This window comes from Myotis yumanensis, unplaced genomic scaffold (assembly GCF_028538775.1).
Source record: "Myotis yumanensis isolate MYYU_CA2020_CCGP unplaced genomic scaffold, mMyoYum1.0.hap1 SCAF_8, whole genome shotgun sequence".
Lineage (NCBI taxonomy): Eukaryota > Metazoa > Chordata > Mammalia > Chiroptera > Vespertilionidae > Myotis > Myotis yumanensis.
In genome coordinates, this window is record NW_027223759.1 from 43,279,224 (window position 1) to 43,301,076 (window position 21,853).

At 42.0% G+C, this 21,853-nt stretch overlaps 1 protein-coding gene across 4 annotated transcripts in view; it reads left to right on the top strand.

Moving 5' to 3' along the window:
* The window catches only part of WIPF1 (WAS/WASL interacting protein family member 1), a 113,742-nt gene that overhangs the window by 55,534 nt on the left and 36,355 nt on the right, over positions 1–21,853 (top strand). For 2 of the 4 annotated variants that reach the window (XM_070422720.1, XM_070422721.1), the window contains exon 2: positions 21,415–21,669. The exons of the other annotated variants lie outside the window; for them this stretch is intronic. The gene's annotated coding sequence lies outside the window, so the exon portion shown is untranslated. The remainder of the gene's footprint in view (positions 1–21,414; positions 21,670–21,853) is intronic. 4 annotated transcript variants of the gene reach the window in all.

The window sequence follows — 21,853 nt, forward strand, 5'->3', positions numbered from 1 at the left end:
AATCCTTGACATGAAAGGGTTTGTGGGGAAAATCTCTTTTTTGGCCTCTGCCCCATTGAGTGGTAGGGCTACTTGGGTGGTATGACACCTATGGACTGAAAACCATCAAACCCTGAAGGAAACATCTGACCATCTCTTGCACAGAAGTCTGCTGGTGCCAACTGCCAGAGCTGGGCCAGGCTGCTCGGAGAAGGCGCCTGAGAGCTGGGAGTCGACAGCCAGCCTGCCCCAAGGAGACATGAGTGGTTCGGGACCTGGAGGCACTGACCTCAGCTCCAGGCTCAGGAAGGAGGGCTGGGCTCTGTCCCCTCAGTACAAGCTAGAGTGCTGAAGAGCAACAGGGTCAGCTCCCACCCCAATAACCCTCCACGGGGGCCCTTGGGAGGAGCAGTCCTCACCTCAGCAGTTGCTGTTCAGTCTGTTTGCATGGGTATAGCCTTGCTTCAAAACTAGTTGTTGGTTCGTTACCAATCTCAGTCATGCGAATGGACTCCCAGGACCCCAAAGATCTCTCTCATAATTCGAACAACTAAGGATTGGTGCCTGGCACAGCGTGGGGTGCCCCAGGGCCCTGTTCTCACATCAGACATTATTCTGATTGGTTAGTGCCCATAGGCCTTATTGGTTGTTAAATATTTGAATATAACCCTGCCCTACCCCCAATAAAATGGAACACTGAAGGCATTTCTGTGAGCAGGTGATGACAAACCTGGGGTCCAGGAGGGCAAAATTTAAACCTATAATTGGGTCGTAAGTTCACTGATTCTCTGATAGGGACCCGTTGATAGCATCCCAGGCTATTCACTATCTAGAAAGAAAATACCTACAGTGGTTATACATGGAAAGGTAATAAGCAGAGGTCAAGTAGGGCCCAGGAAACATAATTTTGATTCATGTTTTCACAGGGCCCAAGTTTAAGAAGATTGAATGTTACAGGAGTACATCTCTCTACTCCAGTCCTACCTGTCATTAGAAAAATGGTTACTACTTTGAAACGTGGCTTGTTTGCTCCCATAGATCAGTTGGTGATGACCTGCCCAGAGGAGGTGAAAGGTTCATTGTAAGCCGAGCTCCCCTAACCCTGATTTACGTGTTAGTGCCAATCACTTGCCTTTTGCAGCTGTGGGAACAATTTTCAAAGTTGATTTATTTCTGAGCCGGACTAGCAGTTCGACATGGTGTTTTTTTGTTTTGTTTTTTAAATGGAATCTTTCACAAACACAGTAAATACCCACACAGGGTGGATTTCCAGGGTATGTGAGGAGTCCTTGTGCCCATCCACAAAGCACGAAACTGATTTTTAGATGGTGCAAGTCAAGATATGCTGAGCCCTTTGACTCAGGGATTTTTAACCCGAACCATGTGAACTGGATGGGGAAAATAATACATTTTTATTTTCACTAACATCTCCCTGAAAACTTGCATTTCCCTCAATTATTAATGTAGCCAACAAACTGCAGTAATGTAGATTACTACATTACTACATTACTTCTGCCCAGTAGACGACTTTCCAGCACAGGCACAGCTCATGTGGCAGCTCCTCTGTGAAGCCTTCGTATCCATTGCTCTACCAGTCCCACAGCACCTTGTGCACCCGTCACCACCCAGTCACACGCAATGGGCTTATTTGCTCACACATCTTCCTGCCCACCGCTCCAAGGATGAATCCCTTGTTTCTTACCTTGGGACCCTTCCCCTAGCACAGTGCCTGGTCATAGTATATTCTTAGTAAATGTTGGCCGAAGGAGAAGATAATAGATCAATGATGAATATTTTAATAGTTCCAGGAAAAAAAATTGTAGATTTAAGCAGGGATCTTAAGAATAGTACTTAGATGTGAGTTTTTGCTTTTGAGTGGCAAACAGTTTATTCTGACTTTGTGTCATGAAGATAAAATCAAATTTAGAACAATAATGGCTTCTTTTTCAAATGTACTTTTATGCTCTCTTTTTTTTCTCCTTTATACTTTCACTCTGATGACAGTGGTTTGCTACTTCCATTAGGTTGTCAACCTGTTCGAGACTCTCACAGGGCAAGACTGGAGTCTAGTTCTAACTCGACTCCATTACCCAGACCACTTAACCCCTCTGAGCTTTGGTTCCTGGAACTGCTTGCTCAGTGGTTTCTACAGTAATTTCCATGACTTAAATTCTAAAGCATTTTAAGGCTTCAGGAGCTTGAAGTTGGGGACTACAGGTGATAGGCTTCTTTCACATCGTTTGTAAGTGGCCCTTGTGAAATCTTATTTAGGAGCATGACAAAGACAAATACTGCAAGATTTCATTTATATGTGGAATCTGAAAAGTGAAACAAATGAACAAACAAAACAAAACAGATATGTAGATACAGAGAACTAACTGATGGTCGCCAGCAGGGAAGGGATGGGGGAAGAGTGAAAAAGGTGAAGATTAAGAGGTACAAACTTCGAGTTATAAAATACATAAGTCACGGAGTGTGTAATCTAAAGCATAGGAAATATAATCAATCATGTAATAACTTTGTAAGGTGACAGTTACTAGACTTACAGTGGTGATCACTTCATAAGGCAGATAAATGTCAAGTTACCATGTTGTATACTGAAACTATTGTATGTCAACTGTAATAATAAAAATAGATAAATAAATAACATGTGTTAAAGACTAGTCAAGTGTAAAGATGTGAGCTGGGTGCTGCAGGGGTGGAAGATGGAAGTGACACCTGCCATCTGGGAGCACCCATCTTGCAGGTGCCACAGCTCACAGACACATACTGTGACCATGTCACTGACAGTGAGTTACTATAGCACAGGGAGAGGCCAGAGCTCATCCTTTGAGAGGCCTGGCCAGCGCTCAGCGCTGTCCCCCGGTCTGGGAGGGGCACCGCAGCACCGCCCGCAGGCACCTGCTCCGTCAGAGCAGCTCCAGCGCTTGAGCTTTACTTGTTGCCATCCCCGGGGCTCTGACCCAGAATCCCAGGGAGGGAGACCTCTGAGGAAGCTATCATCTCCTCGTCTGTTTTTGTCATGGTGATTTTTAAAATGTGCTTTTTAGACAGTATTTTATCAATGAGCTCAGGATACAATATATTATTAAGCAAAAGCAGGATACAGTATGTACAAGGATAGTGTAGGATAGGATAGATATCACGCATACGGTCAGCAGTGTGACCTACGCAGAAGGTTCCTGAGAGCTAGAACAGGGCTGATTCATCTTTCGCTGGCAACGGTCATAGCTGTTCCTGGTGCACATTAAGCATTAAGTAGCTCTTGACTTAATAAATACACACTTAAGTTACTAAGATTCATAATGAGTAGAACCAAGAAAAAAATGCTGATAGTGAGGCAATAAGGGAGCAAGAAATACCAGTAGACTCTCTGCCAGGCCCTCTTTATAAAGGGGCTTTATTACAAGGATGGACAGTAAAGGAGATGGAAAACTCAGGACTGGCCCCACACGGAGGCACATAGTGGTTGGAAGTATGGACTCTGGAGCGAGGCCATTTGGCTTCAGGTTGTGTCTCTGCCACTTACGAGCTGTGTAGCGTTCGTCAGGCTCCTTAACTTCTCTGGGCGTCAGTGCCACCACCACCACCACCATCATCATCTACTTCATAGAGTTACTGTGAAAAAGGAATTAATTCATACTTGTAACAATGCCTTGAATGTTCTTTAGCACATAGTAAAGGTACAGTAAATGTTAGCTATTATTATTGTTGTTATTGTTAATATTGATACTATTAGAATTATTCAAAACTAGGATTCAGTTTAGGTGCCTGAAAATCCATGATTTGCCCTCAATCCCAGGAGATGGATCACCTCCTGTCTTATGTCCACCAGTTAACTGGCTCAGCTGTTCCTTTCTGTCTCTTCTCATTTCTCTGGTGCGACTAATGGGCTGCTCATCTCCATGATTCCCGGGTCATACTTCTGAGACAAGGAGGAACTGGCTGCCTTGTTTGAGCAGTTCTCATGCCTGGCCAGCTCACAGGGTGTTCTCCAGCCTGAAGACTGGCCACCATTGGGCCGGAGCTCTTGTCCAGTTGGCCGTGGCCAGGGTGGGTCCAGCTGCAGCTGATCTCAGAAGGGGAACGTGGGCACTGAGGGAGCTCTTGTAATTATGGGACCTTAAATTATTCTGAAAAGAGGACTCATAGAATAAAGAAAGGGTATAAAACAAAAAACTTAACACTGTTGAAGAGACAGATGACTTTTGGCGTTTTCCAACCAGCATACCAATTCATTTTCTAAGGCCCATTAGTTTCTGGTAAGATCCTCAAAGGAAATTATGTGGCTAAGAACTGTGGCAATGAAACAAAACCTCAGAGGCCTTTTCTGAACCCCTGCCTTTCTAGGTCATGCCCTTTCCACCTCTGCATCAGTTCATGCTGCAGCATGTCTATTTTCTGGCATCTTATTCAATTCTTTCCATCCTGTGGACCAGCCAAGAAAACATAGTATAATGTATAAACTACTCACAGAGATGCCAATGGACTAATTATTTTCTATGTCCGAATGAGCCTTACCTTTGGGAAAGCTCTTTTGGAGAACATTAATGGCACATGTGCATGTTCTCATAGACCATATCCCTCTCACTCTCACTGCCATGGACCCGCATCTGTTCACCACTCCCTGTGTTTTCACTGTGATCAAAACAGCATTTCACTCCCTGGAAGCTGACCATGGCCACTTTCAGACCACCTGAGCGCTGGAGTCACGTGTGATAGAAATGGCTGTTTGCTGCAATGCCTATAGCTCAGCATGAAGCAGACAGCAGGAAATGGGTAGAACCTTTAGGGGGTCAGGGCTGTGTAAGATCATTGTTCTTTCTGGGCCATCTCTTTTCCCCAGAGGCCTGTGATTTGGTATTTCTTTGGCCAGATACTAGCTCTGGAAACATTGAACAGAAAGCATTCCATCCCTTCTTACTCAACGTGTTCTTTCCAGAGCCGCCGAGAAGGTTGTGTTGGGTTTCATGGGCTGCAGAGTTTGAGTCTGCTACTTAGCTGAGACAAAAGTCTCTGCTTTCGGTGCCCAGCTTGAATAGTATGCCCAACACTTGAAGGAGGGGAAGCAGCATTTGAAACATTTTCATTGTCCCCACGTGTGATCTGGGTATTAAATATTTTGAACTAAAAAATATCTCACAACCCAGTGGAAGTTCAGTGTCACATGTTTCTGATAATAAAAATTAATAACTCTTTCCTGCCTTCCTCTCACAAAAAATGAAAACAAAATATAAAGTAAAATAAGATAAAATAAAATAAAATAGGTCTTGAGCTGTGAGATGAATTTCCTCAAATGATCAAAACCAAAGGGCTGTTTGAGCTTCCTTAACCCTGTTAGCAATAAAAAGGTCAAAATAGCCATACATACCCTGGATTGAAAAAAAACAATTTAAAGACTTTTGCTGACACATCTAATGATCTCAAATAAAAGTTATTTGAACATAAAAATAAGGATCTTTTAAAGATGTGGGTAGCAATCTCCACCTGTTCTCTCAGGAAAAAACAGCTGCATTTTCAGAAAATTCCAAATGGTTTTCAAAGCCAAATATAACAGGATCTTTGCTGCTGATGTGTTCATTTAGTTTGGAGAATAATTTTTAATGCTCCAAAGTTGAAAATTCAATATCGGTCATTTTAAAGATTGTAAAATGTATTTCAGCCCCAGGCTGACAAACAATACAACTGTTTTAGGTGTCCTTCTCCTTTGTTAGCTGTGTAAGGACAACAGTGTTGAGGGAGGACTTCAAGAATGGAGAGACCATGTGTTACAGGCTCAAGATTAGCTTCTGATCCACTAGTGGCTTCACAAAAGGACCTCAAACTTGCATTTCAGTAGTGGTCCAGGGCCCACCTGCCTCATGGAAAGGTGTGAAGTCCTCTTACACATTGTGGTTCTCTCTCAGAAGCCATGTGGGGTGGGGTATCTTCTCTTCTTCCTGACCCCAGAGGGACAACCCTGCCCTATTATCTGCTTTGGCACAGGAGAAAATCATTGGGCAGTTGCCATCTTTCAGTTTCCTGCACATGTGTGTAGCTATGGCCAAGGTAAACCGGTCTCTTGGGTTTATTTGGAGTTAAATTAGCTGAGCTGTTTGTTTCCTCTGAGCCATATACAGATGCTTTTTGAACTATCTTTGTGTCCGAGGGATTTTTTTCATAGTATCAGCACACCACTTCCTCCACGCCATTGCTTTGAACAGTTTTGCAGAGGGTGATATTCTTGCTGGCCACCAGCCTAGCCAAGCAAAGTGATGATGGATGGATGGCAGCAAACCTTTACTAGTGTATTTCATGTCTGTGCATGACTGCATGAAACGATTTCTCTTCCACTAATTTTGGCAGATAGGGTGGGATATCAGGCATTGGCTCCCCCATTTGAATGATACTCAAAGTTTAGGCTGAAATAATGTCCTCGGATGACCCTTTGCCTGCTCTCTTCCTGACAATTCCATGGACTCTTTTGAATGTGGATTTCTACTTAACTTTTGATGCTTCCAGATTCTCTGGTCCTGTTAAAGTTTAGAAAGTAAAGCCATTTCTTTCTTTCTTTCTTTCTTTCTTTCTTTCTTTCTTTCTTTCTTTCTTTCTTTCTTTCTTCTTTTCTTTCTTCTTTTTAAAATATATTTTTATTGATTTCAGAGAGGAAGGGAGACGAAGAGAGAGATGGAAACATCAATGATGAGAGAGAATCATTGACTGGCTGCCTCCTGCATGCCCCCTACTGGGGATCAAGCCCAAAACCCAGGCATGTGCCCTTGACTAGAATCGAACCTGGGACCTTTCAGTCCACAGACAGAAGCTCTATCCACTGAACCAAACCGGCTAGGGCCTTTAAAAAAAAAAATCATGTGATTTTTATTTTTTTATAACTTTATTTTTATTTTATTACAATAAAAATAGTCATTCTTAATTTTCCTTTTATTGTACTTTAAATATTGTTAGTAATGATCTTTGAGTAGTTTTAAATGTTGATATACAAATATGTATAGTGCTTTTACTAACACATTTTATAAATATTATGCCCTTTTCCATAAATTCATATATTTTTGTGATGAAAATAGTAATATTTTATAGTATCTCCAGAATAAATTCTAAATTCTTAAGTACTTCTATACATACGCTAAAGAAAACAAAACTAGAAATTAAAATACAATAAGTTTGGAGTGATTTTTATACTCTGAGATTTATGCATTAAAAAAAAACTGATTTGACTTTTACCACATTCCGATTTTACATTTTAAAAAATGTAATTGCTTTTTCTTGTGGAGAAATAGTTGAGAGTGGGCGTTACACTTAAGTAAATTCACCGCTGAGTTGATCCAGTCCTTTCATGGACTTTATTTTTGGAAAAGCCCAAATCTTAGCAAACTGATAACAGGTACCAGTTATTTCCCTGAGTAATATGTTGTACGCTGTCTTTTGTATTGTCTTGGTGCATTTTAGAATGTATTATCATTTTAAAACATTTTTTAAAGCTGCGTTTTAAGGCTGATGATAGACACATCCCAGACAGTAATCTTTAATGAATTCAGAGTAGAAAGGAATGTGTTACTGCTGTTCCCATTGCTTACACTTCTACATGTTGCTTATGCCTCTAAAGATTTTGAGATTCCTCATCTCTGTGTATCTCTGGGCATTTTTTAAAAACTCTTGTCTATATTTTCAAGATACGAGGTGGGGGAAGAAAACCTTGGCTCCACATTTGTGCAGTTAGAGGTTGAAGAGAATTCAGTAGACACCTCTAGTGAAGAATTATCAGAAATGGGCCTCCACAGAGCACAGTGTATTCTGCAACTGGAATAAATCTGGATAGAAAGTCCTGTGTGCAGAAGCCTCTGTCCTTTGGAGAATAAAATTTCACATTGGTGATCTTCACATTGGTTTTCCGTGAGTTCCCAGCCAACAAGAGTAGGATCCTGTGTGTGTTTGCTGTGTGGTCTTAAATTCTGCTGAAGCTCTATCTGACTCTTGGCACTACTGCCCTTCACGTCAGAGTGCCATCATCTTGAGCTGAACTTGGGCATAATAATAGGAATGTGGTTTTGTTTCTCACTTGCTCAGATCTTGCCTCAAGGCCTGTTTTCTCTCAGTTCAATATATGCCACCTCTGAAAACATTCACAGACCATTATTGTTCTCTCTTTTCATTTCTCAATCACTTAAAAAAAAAAAAAAGCAGCCTTGAAAATAAGCTCTGTCTTCCATTTCCTAGTTGGTTGAGACCACCCCAAAGCCACAAAGAGCTCTTGGGCATGTTCCTAGTGCACTAAAGAAAAGTCCTGCCGGTGTGGCTCAGTCGGTTGGGCGTCATCCCGTGCACTGAAAGGTCACCAGTTCAATTCCCGGTCAGGGCATAGTATTCCTGGATTGTGGGCTTGATTCCTGGTAGGGGGTGTGCAGGAGGCAGCCAATCAATTTTTAAAAAATTATATTACTTATATTTTCCAAATTGTTCCATGTATGATTTTTTAATAAAAAATATTTTTTTTATTTGAAGGAAGTTAACTATAAAAAGTGGGAGAAACATAAAGAAGTTAACCCTAGACAATGGGACTCTACTCTATGGTGTCTCCCTCCAACCAGATGTCTTCTTTCATCTCAACAAAAAGACCACTAATTGAACATCATTTGGGTTAACAACTGCTCTCTCTTTAAAAATAAAAGGCAAGCCCGGCCAGCATGGCTCAGTGGTTGAGTGTAGACCTATGAACCAGGAGGTCACGGTTTGATTCCTGGTCAGGGCACATGCCTGGGTTGTGGGTTCGATCCGCACTGTGAGGCGTGCAGGAAGCAGCCGATCAATAATTCTCTCTCATCATTGATGTTTCTATCTCTCTCTCCCTCTTCCTTCCTCTCTGAAACCAATAAAAATATTTTTAAAGAATAAAATAAAAGGCAACAACTTGATTTCCTTCTTACATCTCGATGAGATCATATTATCTTGGGGAAGGGAATCATGACCTATGGGTCAGAAATACTTTGGGACAGGAGCCCCTTAGGGTTCCGAGTGGGGTCAAGGGAAAATGTAGGGCTGGCTTGGGGAAAGGGACAGAGGCTGAGGCTGGAGCGCTCCACAGGGTGATGAACCTCTCTCCCCTCCGCCACCTCTAGGTCCTTTCCTTTGAAGACTTGGAACTGAAGTTTCAGTTTAATCACATCATGTATTAAATAGACTTTTGCGGGCTGGCCCATCAACATACCCTCAAGTATACTTGTATGGACTGGTTCTCAAATAGAAATGACTGCCCCCCAAGGACTGTGGAGCACCCCACACTCACATCAGCCTCGGCCTGACTGGCCCTTCCCCTGTCAGTGATTTGTGAAGCGACCCTGTAAGATCAGATGAGCTGGATCCACACCAGCACCCGCACTGCACAAAACAGGGATAAATTCCTGCTCCTTCCATCATATTGTCAAACGTGCAGAAATAACAGAAGCAAAACCAATGAATCACCAAAGTAGTAATCAGTAAAAGCTTATTATGCACACACCAAAAAGACAGTTTGCAAACCAGGAGCACTCAAACCAAAACATGGAGTGAGGCTCGGGGCATATTGTTATAAAGCAACTAATAGGGTGAGAAAGCAGTGACTGCATATTCCTCACAGTGATTGGTTATGATATTAGGATGTGCTTAAATGATAGCGCATTGGTCAGTGGTTACCATATATCAACCTTGGGAAACAGTTTAAGTTTTGCTTATGATTTCCAGAGGCATAAAAGCAAGATATGACCAGGTCAAGTTAGTCTTGCAAAATAAACAAATTCAGTTTGGCTTGTATGACTTTACTGGTTTCATCTGCTCAGGGAATTTTCAAAATAAAAATAGAAAATTTTTGGTCTTCGTTTTTTATTTGCACAGCATCAACTCAGATATGAAGTAAGCTCCCCGAGGGTGGAGAATTTTGTCTGTTTGCTCAATGCCCTGTCCCCAACACCTAAGACAGTGTGCGTTTTGAATGACTGCTACATGCAGGGGATCTAACAGTGTCCCTGCTTGCTAGTTAGCCATGCAGTCAACACACAGATAAAAAGATCACAGAAAACATCTTTATTACTAGAAAGTAACTTTCTTTGTGTATTTGTCTTTTTGGTTGGAGAAGAGGGCTGAGAGGTTGGTTGTGGGGCCAGGAAAGGCATCGATGGCAGAGCCTGGAGTTGGAGAAGCTAATCTGGAAGGAGATTGTTGTGGTGATGGAGAGGGACCGTGGTTAGGGATGGAAGGGGATGCTGGCCAAAGTGGAGGTTATGCTAACAGGTTATTCTTGACCTTTGCCCCACAGCACCCATTCAGCTACTTATTTGCTTTGCTAGCAACTGTCACCCAAGAGCCAAGAGGAACACCCGGGTTGGGTTCTGTTTAATTGTTGCTCAGTGGGTTTTTGTTTGTTGTTGTGTTTTGTTGGTTTTTGATAAATGGTAAGGGTGAGGCAGGGAGAGGCCATTTAGTTTGGGTTTTTTTTTTACATTGTCCATTTATCTTTCTGAGAGTACCCTACAAAACATAAACCACTTGTGGTTTTCATACCTCAAATCTTTGTGGTTGGTTACTCTCAAACTAGTCAATATTTAAAGGTAGTCATGGAGTTGCTTTTACATAAGCCACCAACTGACCATTCTGTTGGAATGGTTCTGAAACAAAATGAAATGGTCCAAGACTGAAGGAAGCAGCTTCCATAAAGCAGGGAAAGTTAGCATTAAGCAAAAGGACAAAACAAAAGCAAAAACAAAACACCCCCCTTCCCCAAAATGCTGAAGCTAATCACCCTGTGGTCGCACCTTTTCTGAGCCTGTTGCCCCTGTTTGGAATTGAGGGAACATGTGTGTACATTGGTCCAGTAGGAAGCACTTCCCATTGTCTTTCCTGTGGCTGAAAGGGTTGCCATCCCATCAGGAGACGACCTGGTAGTGTTTACCAACTGTCTGTTTTCAGAGCTGCCAAGGGGGAGGCCGAAAGTTCTTGAAGTTGCAAAGTCAGATGGGAATCTGGGGTAGAACAAATTCTGTTTGGGGGCAAGCCACTGAGAAAAGCAGGGCCTGCTAAGAAACAGGAGGAAAAAGCACCTTGCACATCTGTGACCGTTTGGAAATAAGGAGAGACAAGGTTCCCTCTCAGATTTGTAGAGAGCAGCTGTGAGCAGAGCGATCAAACCCTGCTCATGACTTTAAACAGAGCCCAGGGATATGCAAATATCTGCAGAGCACCAGAATCAATGGCTCTCAGCTTTGCCTGATCCCATGCCCACTTTTAATAACAATATTTTCTAATGTCCTCTTCACACACTTCAGTGAACTTTCACACATAATTTTCTCCAAAATCCATGTAATTTTTATCTAATTAAAAAGAAGAATAAGAGGAATCTATATATATAAAAGCCTAAGCAACCGTTCAACCATCCGACTGGTAGCTATGATGTGCACTGACCACCAGGGGGCAGACGCTCAACACAAGAGCTGCTGGGCTGCCATGATTTGGCAGCTGTGGTTCTCTGATGACACACCCGGAACCAGAGAAGAGGGAGCCTGATTCCGGGGTGTGTCACCTGAGAACCACTCTCTCACAATCCGGGACCCCTCAGGGGGTGTCGGAGAGCCAATTTTGGCCCAATCCCTGCAGTCCAGGCCGAGGGACCCCACCTGTGCACGAATCCATGCATCGGGCCTCTAGTGTAACTTATAATATAACTTCAATTTGGAAGTGATCAGATACAACTCATTATCAAACAACGTGAAGTAAGTGGTCAGGTATTTGCATCTACACCTGTAATCACCATAAATGGAACAGCTGTAACTTTGAACTAACCTTGGTAAGAGTTAGAGACCCTTACCTCAAATGGCAATGTCTTTGGGCACATAATTTTCCAGGAGGGGTGATCAATTCTTGGTAAAAATCCAAGCAAAACAGTATTTCATTTATATGACAGTGGCATTAGTGGAAAATTCAGGAACTAATACAACAGTGCGGTAATTACTTTGAGTTTGTATGTAAAATGGAGATGATATCTAAGCTCAGATAACCATAAAGAGCTTTTCCACGTACACCAATGTCCAGCAGGACCTTTGAAGGTCATGTGGGAAAATTCTTTCCTGAGTAGGGCAGTCTGGTACATTGCATGTCATCTGGCACCCCTGGTCCCCAGGTCTGAATCACAGCAGGGCCCCCATCGTTATGATACCTACAAATGTCCTGTTCTTATGCAGGGAGGTTGGTTTTGCACCAGCCAGGCCTGAAAGTGCAGTCAGGGGTCCCAGGGGAAGTCTCAGGTCGCTGAGCCCTTCCTGCAGTGTTCAGATGGGTGATGTCAGGCCCAGAGGTGCAGAGCTGTAGAGACCCTTGTTTCCTGAGTAGCCCAGGGAACTGGTTTTATGAGCACATGGCTCTGTCCTCCAGTGGGAGACACCGTGTAAGCATGTAGTTGGAGAGAAGTCTGAATAAGGAACAAGATGGCTATTGTCCCCACCCCAGAGATCATTGTAAAGACCCCATTCTGCTTCCTACCTAGTGATCAGCAACCGCAAGGAACATGCAGCTATCCGAATGCCAGTAGCTTCTCCCAGTGTGCGTGCACAAGAGTAGACATGGCAGGATGTGAAAATGCGGCTCTCCACCGCTTTGCCCCTTGAGTTGTAAGAAACTTCTATTTCACATGGGTTTCCCCTGGGACCACTGGTATTGGATGTTGGTGACCCACTTTGAAATCTTTGCCTTTTAATTAAATTAAGAGACCCTGCCATATCCCTGACACTGGCAAATAGCCCTGCTTGGGAAAGAGAGTTGTTGAATGTGGTGGCAGGTCCCCCAGGTGTCTTCTTCCATGGCTGTCCTGTGTCACGGCACATCGGGAGAAGCAAGTAGCCCAGGGAACTGGTTTTTATTGTGAGTATGTGTAATGATAATATGTTTTAAATGCATAGTGTAGTAAATACATATATTATTACAATTTCATTTATTTTACTCTTTAATGTAGCTAGTAGAAAATATAGGTCTGCACATATAACTCATAGTATTTCTACTGGACAGCACTAACCTAGTTGAAGGGTTTTTTTCTTTTGTTCTTTGGTTGGTTGGAATTTTGCTTTTGCTTTTGCTTTTTTTTTTCTTGAGGGATACAAACATGTTTTATTAATGTAAAATGTCTCTATTCATTTATATGACAAATATAGTCCCCTACTAAAAAAAAAAAAGACATTTGTCTTTCAATCTGTCAAACTTAGCTAGAAAATTCACGTGTGTTTTTTATAATCATATACTAGTATTGACATGATACAGAATGCAGGATGCAAAAATAAATTCAATAAGCATTAGAAATAATTTCACACATATGCAGAATCTTGGGCAAATGGTTAAAATTAGAGATGAACATTAAATGTGGGCCAACAGATATTCCACATACAGCAATGAACTTAACAGATGTGTTTGCAGTGCTTTCTGGTAACCAACTTGCTTTCTGTTCATCTTTAAACACCCAAGTCCAAATCTTCCAGCTTCTGGAAAAGGGCTTTCTCTTTTTGAATTTTCTCCAACTGATTTTTTTTTTTTTTTAGCTGTTTTCCAGTTTCTGCTTGTTCTTTCAGTTGTTTGATTGCTTTGTTTCTCCTTTAAGCTCTTGATTTTTGGTCTATCTCAGGTTCTCCAGAAGGTGACTGAGAGTATTTTGTGCTGAGGTCTGCAGGAACAAGGGCAGGAAGAGGCGCCAAATCTGTACTCGAGTCACTTCTTGCTTCCTGCTTTGCAGTTCTCTTAGATTCAGGCTTCCTTTGATTTTTAAGTGCTGTTGTTGATAAGGGCTTATCATTCCTGGGTTGTGGTTTTATATTCTTTTCTTTTGTTTCAAGGAAAACAGTTTTAAATATAATAATGTTACATGCAATAAACCTTAATATTTCAAGAAAATGATTTTAAATATAATAATGTCACATGCAATAAACATTAATATCTCAAGAAAAACAGTTTTAAATATGATGTTACATGCGATAAACACCAATTATTTAAGAAAAATGATCTTACATATGGTAATATTACATGCAATAAACACTAATATTTCAAGAATAAAAGAATTTTAAGTATAATAATATTACCAAAACTGTCCTAACATAGTATGATATCACAAAAGTTGTAGGAAATATTAAAAATCTGCAAATAACAGGATTACTTCTATTATATTCTAGTATATTTTTCCCCTCTGGCTCTATTTTTGTTCATCAGTTTATGTTGTTCATTATATTCCACAAATGAGTGAGATCATATGATATTTATCTTTCTTCAACTGGGTTATTTCGCTTAGCAAGATACTTTTTTTTGTTTTGTTTTACAGAGAGGAAGGGAGAAAGATAGTTAGAAACATCGATGAGAGAGAAACATCGATCAGCTGCCTCCTGCACATCTCCTACTGGGGATGTGCCCGCAACCCAGGTACATGCCCTTGACCGGAATCGAACCTGGGACCTTTCAGTCCGTAGGCCGACGCTCTATCCACTGAGCCAAACTGGTTTTGGCAATACTTTTAAAGTCTATTTTGTCGGATATGAGTATTGCTACTCCAGCTTTTTTTTTTTTCTTTTCCATTTGCATGGAAAATTTTTTCCATCCCTTTACTTTCATCCTGTGTGTGTCTTTTGTTTTGAGGTGGGTCTCTTGTAGACAGCATATAGTTGGGTCATGTTTTTGTATCCATTCAGCTACCCTACACCTTTTGATCGAAGCATTTAATCCACTTACATTTAGGGTTATTATTGAGAGGTACTTATTTATAGCCATTTTAATTCTGTATGGCTAGTTTTCTCTCTCTGTTTCTTCTTCTCAGCAATACCTTATAGCAATCCCTTTACCATTTCTTGTAATGCTAGATTGGTGGTGATGAACTCCTTTAGCCTTTTTTTTTGTCTGGGAAGCTCTTTATTTGACTGTCTATTTTGAATGATGGCCTTGCTGGATATAGTAATCTTTGTCTCAGATCTTTGCTTTCCATTACCTTGAGTATTTCATGCCATTCCCTTCTGGCCTGTAGAGTTTCTAATGAGAAATCAGGTGTCAGCCTTATGGGAACTCCTTTGTAGGTAACAGTTTTCTTTTCTCTTGCTGCCTTTAAGATTCTCTCTTTGTCTTTAATTTTTGGCATTTTAATTATGATATGTCTGGGCATGGGTCTGTTTGGGTTCTTCTTCTTTGGGGTTCTCTGTGACTCCTGAACTTGTGTGACGTTTTCCTTTACCAGGGTAGGGAAGTTTTCTACTATTATTTCTTCAAACACCTTCTCTATTCCTTTCTCCCTTTCTGCTTCTTCTGGCATACCTACTATTCTAATGTTGTTAGGTTTCACATTTTCCCACAGCTCCCTTAAGCTGTCCTCCTATTTTTTAATTGTTTTTTCTTTTTGCTTCTCTAATTGAGTGATATTTTCAACTCTGTCTTCTAATTCACTGATTCAATCCTTAGCTTCCCCTAATCTGCTGTGTGTTCCTTCCAATGTGTTCTTTATTTGTGTTATGTCATTCTTTATCTCAGACTGTTCTTTTTCATAGTTACTATATTTTTTTTCATACTGTTGAGCATTTTTAACATCATTACTCTGAACTCTGTTTCAGATACATTTTTTATCTTTGCTTCATTTATCTCTTCTGGAGAATTTGCTAGTTCTTTCATTTGGGGGTTGTTTTTTTGTTTCCTCATTTTGGTTGTCTATTTGGGTTTGTGACTATGATTTAGGCAGATCCTCTATACCAGTGGTTCTCAACGTTCTGGCCCTTTAAATACAGTTCCTCATGTTGTGACACAACCATAAAATTATTTTTGTTGCTACTTCATAACTGTAATGTTGCTACTGTTATGAATTGTAATGTAAATATCTGATATGCAGGATGGTCTCAGGCAACCCCTGTGAAAGGGTCATTCAACCGCCAAAGGAATCGCGACCCACAGGTTGAGAACTGCTGCTCTATACCTCTCAATCTCTAGTGCAGGACAGTGTTAAAGGCTGTTTCTGACTAATTGGATCAGGCAAAGACTCAAAGCCTCCAGAGAACGCCTCTGTCTACAGACTAATAGGATTCTGACTTGAATTGCCCCCAGGCAATCGTCCTCAAGTGTGGCAAGAGTTTTTGCAACAGGGTGGGGCAGTTGCTTCTGTCTGGAGGCTAATTGTTACTTTTAATCTCTTAAGTGGCCTCAGGGCAAGGTGTTTTCCAATAGGGTGTGCTGACTGTCTTCCCTCCAGGCAAGGCAGATGTCTATGTGGGAAGGATGTCCTCCACTGTGTGAGGGAATGACTCAGCCCAGGAAACTTGGGGTTCTGCCTTCTGAGCTCTATCCCCCGATTCCCCAATCCTGGGTTCTGCTCTCACAGCTCCAGTCCACTTCACCCTCCCTCTGCCAGAGCACAAGGTGGGTGGCTCCACAGAGAATTTTTGTGTGTTGGCCCTTTATGAGGGTGCCCGAACTTTCAGCTGCCACTCCCTGACATACAGCACCCCACTGTTTTTCACAGCTAGATGTTATGTGGGTACCCTCCTCAGTTTGGTGCTCTCTGCTGGGGAGCTCAGCTTTGGGATTAGATCCCAGAGTTCTCAGTGGCATCCCCGCCCCCCCCCCCCCCCCGCCCCCCCAGCTGATATATCTCTCTGGGACTTCGGTTGCCCTCTGTGGGTGCCCAGCCAGCCCTTTCGAGCCTCTGCCCCTCCTACCAGTCTTCATACGGTCTCCACTTTCGGTCCTTGGGTATCAGGGTTCTCTCCTAAGAGTTTTCCATTGATTATTCAGGAAGCCTTTCCGTATTTCAGTTGTAATTCCAGCTTGTTCCTGGGAGCATGTCCATTCAGTATCCTCCTACTCTGCTGCCATTTGCTTTTTGCTTTTTGTTGCCATTAAGAGGGTCTCAGGTTCTGAGAGTTTAATGCTTTTGGGGGAAAGAAATATTTGAGTCCTGAACTATTACAGGGGATCCCTCAGCCTCTGTCCTATTTCATCCATGAGCCAATGAGATCATTTTGAGAAGTAAAAAGTAACTTCTTACCATTCTGAGCATGTATATAACAGAGTAAGCAAACCTCTTTAACAGCCTCTAGTGGATAAAGAAGGAGTGAGCCACAAGTCATTTTTTTTTTTTAAACTTTCTATTGTGGAAACATTTCAAATGTACATGAAAACTAGTCAGAATATTATAACCAACTGCCATGCACCCCTCACCAAGCTTTAAGGATGATCATTTCAGGCCAGTTTTGTTTCATTTATATCCCTACCCACCTGCGCCCCTCTACTTTGAAGCAAACCCAGACATCATATCATTCCCTCACAAATATTTCCGTATGTGTCTCTAAAAATTTAAGGAGTCTCTTTAAAAAACACAACAGCTTAACCTCAATAACATTATTACACCTAAAGTTTAGCAATAATCTTAATATTATTAAATATTGATCAGTATTCAAGTTTCTTGTTGCCTCATATTTTTAAATTTGTTTGTATCAGTATCCAAATGCCATGTTGCCTCCGATTGCTGCCTCTCTCAGGCCCCCTCTCAGCTTTTCTACTGCATTAGCTTCATTCTCAGACTCCGAATGTTTACAGTGTGGCTATAATGCCACCAGTCCCAGCCCTACACATTTTACAAAAGTCTCATTGCATCTCCTTGGTACAGAAGCAGTCACATGCTCCTCTTTGAATCAATCACTGTAGCCAGGGAACCAATGCCCTAACTGCCAGGGTTGGTCACTTTCTACAGGTAGTCATGGAAACACAACTTGAAAAATTGGAATTATTTTTTTTAAGCCCTGCTCATATTTTATACATGTTACTGTTGCCCCGATTCAGTCTCTGTTGATTCAGGGTCACCACTGGAGGGTGATTGGCTGTGATTGATTCTTTACTGCTTTCCAAGACTGGTGTTTCCAAGATGTGCTGCTGTTTTATAATCTTTTTGCTCTTGTTTTGTGTGTGTGTGTGTGTGTGTGTGTGTGTGTGTGTGTGTTTCTCCAGTAGATTAAATATGGAGGATTCTTTGCCTGATTGGTCTGAGAGCCTGTTCGTTCTTGTTTTACTCTATTGTTAAGCTCAGGCTGGTCTATGCATTGAGTGGGGTGTGCACAATTAAATTCTCATTGAAGTCCAAATTGTGATCGTCTTTATTTGCCTGGAGTTCTCGATTCACTTATCTTTGGCCTTTGGTTATAATAACAGCCCTACCAGCAATCAATACAAATACTGCTCTCAATTTCTCTCGTCCACATCACAACCCTCTCCCTACCTCTTTCTTCTGCCTCTTCTCATGCTTTTAGAAAAGAATTAAGTGAAATCCTCCTTCTGAACCTAAACTGAGGCTTAAGGCTGTAACAACACTGGGCCATGGAGCCGAGACCAGGCTTCTGGCCCCGCTCTGCTGTGCCCTGTGGTATGGCATGAGCAGGGCGTTTAGTCTCTCTGGACCCCTGTGTCCTCATCTTTAAGTGATGGTGTGGGCTTTGATCTCTGGTTCAGCCTTAAAATTACCTATATTAAGAAGCTGATGCTGATCTGGGGACACTTCATCACGGAGGAAGGTCAGAAAGCCCTTATAGGCCCAACACCTGCATGTCATCCTATGCAGAGCGGCCTCCGAGGCAACCTGGGGTCAGTGATGTGGTCAGTACTCTTCCGCCGCCCGCCACATCATCTCTCCCTCATCTCCATCTTTTCCTGCCTCATTTCCTTTACCTCCCCCCTTCTTTCTGATTGGATTATTTGTTTTCAACTTTCTTAATCCATGTTTTTTTCTCCCCACTGCCCAATTTGTAAGCCACCTGTACTGCCTAAGACTGCCAAGTCCCCTGCTGGGCTAAAGGACTTACCTGCTTTCCTCCTTCTGGAAATGTTCCCATTAACTTAAGCCTTCTCAAGAAGGTTCAAGTCTAGTCTTGGCATTTGTTATTCACTGTGCCACAGGGAACAATCTTAAGCTCTTAAGGGAATGTTATGTCTTGGTAGAACTTTTAGGAGTTATTGTTGTTTTTATTCAACAACCAATATTAATTGAGCACCTACCAGGTGTCAGACACTGGTCTAGATGCTGAGGCGATAGCAGGAAAGAGGGTTCCTGCTCTCATGGAGCTTGAATTCCAGTGGGGAGAGAGGTACAAGTAAGTAAATCATTAAATGAATGGAAAAAAATGTCAAGTGGTGACATGTACTATGCATAAAAGAAAACAGGAGCAGAGATGGGCATCAATGAGTTCATTTTTGCTGAGAACTGAAGAATGAGAAGGAACCAGGTGATGAGCTTACCTGCTGAGAGGGCTTACAAGTGTGAGGCCCCAGGATGCAAATGAAATAGGTGCATTTAACAGAAAGGGCTAGAAAATAAATTAGCAAGGGGGAGGTTACTTGAGATGAGGTCAGAGGACTAGGGAGGGGCCAGATATTGTGGGTCTTTTTGAGTCTAGGTGGAGAGATTAGACTTTTTAAGTGAAAGGAGAAACCACTGGAGGATTTTAATCAGGGGAGAAACATTATCAGATTTAGGTCCTATGGGGGCCTGGTAGATACCTCATAAATGTGTCCAAAGTTGATTGTATTTACAAGTTTTCATTAAAGATAAAATAAACCCAAACTCTAGACAACTACTCCCTTGCATGCCTCAGAGGCTCCAGGCTTCTCAGTGACCTACTCCCTTCTAGTTGAGCTGTCACTGGTGGGTAAGAATAGCCATGGGCTCCTCTGCATAGTGTGTGTGTGTGTGTGTGTGTGTGTGTGTGTGTGTTTGGGGTGCTCACTTCAAGAACTTAAAAATAATTCTCAAAATACATAGAGAAATCATCTTATTGCTCATGTTCTCTTTTTAGACCCAACTATAGTTAGACTTCCCCATAGGTTCACTCAGGCATTTACTTGGTAGTTAGTAGAGGGGGAAGCAGATGGGAGCTGCAGGCCTCCACCTCTGCCCCGCCCCACGCCTGCATGGGTTATTCATATAGTGAGTGTCCCTTGGACTCCAGGCCCTGTGTGAGGCAGGAGGGATACAGTCATACCTTCAAGAGGCTCCAGGCAAAGTAGAGGATTCTCAGTCACTAATCCTCCAATGCTCTGTGCTCAGGAATTCTGCCATAGCTTGGCATCATGATAACTCTGCTTGTGCAGCTGGACTCATATCTCAAAGAGTTTAGAGTCTGAAAGAACCTTAGACGTCAGCTATGCCGGTATTCCTCAGTAGGAGCATTTCCTCAGTAGAAGCATTTCCAGTGTTTTGGATGAGACTGTCCTAAGCATCATAGGAAATCTTTGCATTCCTGGCTCTGCCCATGAATCCTACTGACATAAGCCCCTATTTTAAATGGGAGGGGGGGGGAGGAGTCCTGTGGATCCCAACTGCCCAGTGGTCAGGAAAAATGCTACTGATAATCTTGCTTACATTTTGGCTCCAAATACCATTCCAACCCACTGTCCCCCACTCCCAAGTGAAAATGCCACCACACATTTCCAACAGCCTCCTAAATTGAGAACCACTGGTCTACCCAGCTCTATCAGAATATTAGGCAACTTGTCTTTTCATGCCATTTTTCTCAGAACCCAGCAAAATCAAGACCCAAAGTTCAAATTTTACAACAAGGTTAGTTACTGAAATATGCCTCTGTTTTTCATTCTTTCAACCGATATTATTTTATCAGAGTTATATGGTATGTGTTGAGAACATTAAATCTGATCCTTTCAGATGGATCTAGAAAAAAATTGTGAGCATTTTCAGATTATTTAAACATACAAGGTTTTGGTATAATATTTTCTACCTACATTCCATTGCCCATCCACCTCTCAGAGTCCTTTATTGAGAAGCCTGGCTTTCCTTCTGTGTTCATTATCTCTGTGCTTTTGTCCAACGTCTCCTGGGAGAGGTATTGTTACCCCATTAAATATGAAGGACAGAAACAAAACATGCTGGCATAGAAGGCTCTGGATCTTCATATGGCCTGAGCTGTGTATCATGTATCCTGACTTGGGCACCAAATCACCTGTCAAAACGCAGTTGCTTTCATACACCTGACCAGCTCTCTTCACGTGCATTTGTGACTTTCTCCCTATACACTTGAATGCTCTGGAGATGAGGACGAATCATTTGTCCCAATTATTGGTGCATTTGAGAGCTTTTAGTTCTTGAATGACTCTTTTCCTTCATACTAAATGGTATAGTTAATACCGAGAGTGATTCTTTCAAATGGGATTTTCCTGAAGGAATCTCGGATTCCGTGAACAATTATTTTTGTGGAGGTATCTAGAATAAAGTTGGTCTGTTAACTAGATGCATGTTCTGATCTCCTCCTCTTACTGTGCCAAGCAGGTATATTACACCTTGTGGGAAGGAGAAACATTTTTTATCCTTTTAGTTTAGTTTGTGTGTTGTTGTTGTGTGTTTTTTTGTTGTTGTTTTTTTGCTTGCTTGCTTCTTAAGTAAAACCAATCTAGTTTCTTTTTCTGCAGCAAAGGAGGAAGGAACAAACAACAAATTAATCATACAGGAAGCGAATAACCACAGAAGAACGTCTGCCTCTGACTCAGTATGTCACATTTAATAAGAGGCCAGAGCGTGTCCAAAATGACTGTCCAAAAGCGACCCCGCATTTGCCTTAGAAGATGATGCCTTTTTCAGGGACCGTTTTCTCTTGGGGTTCATCTCTCCCTTGCTCTCTGTCTGCCTGTGTCCCTGATCATGCCTTCCTACAGTATCCATTAACGGTAAGAAAAATTATATTTAAATGTATGTTCTTTATCAGCTAGAGGGGAGAACTAAATGGCTTTTAATGGGCTGTAGTATGTCGAGATAAAGCTCAATTTTTCAATGGAAGACCACGTGGTCTGTTCCTCTTGCACAGAATGCCAGCTTCCCTGCTGTGGTGATTGTAGGTGATTCATAACTTGT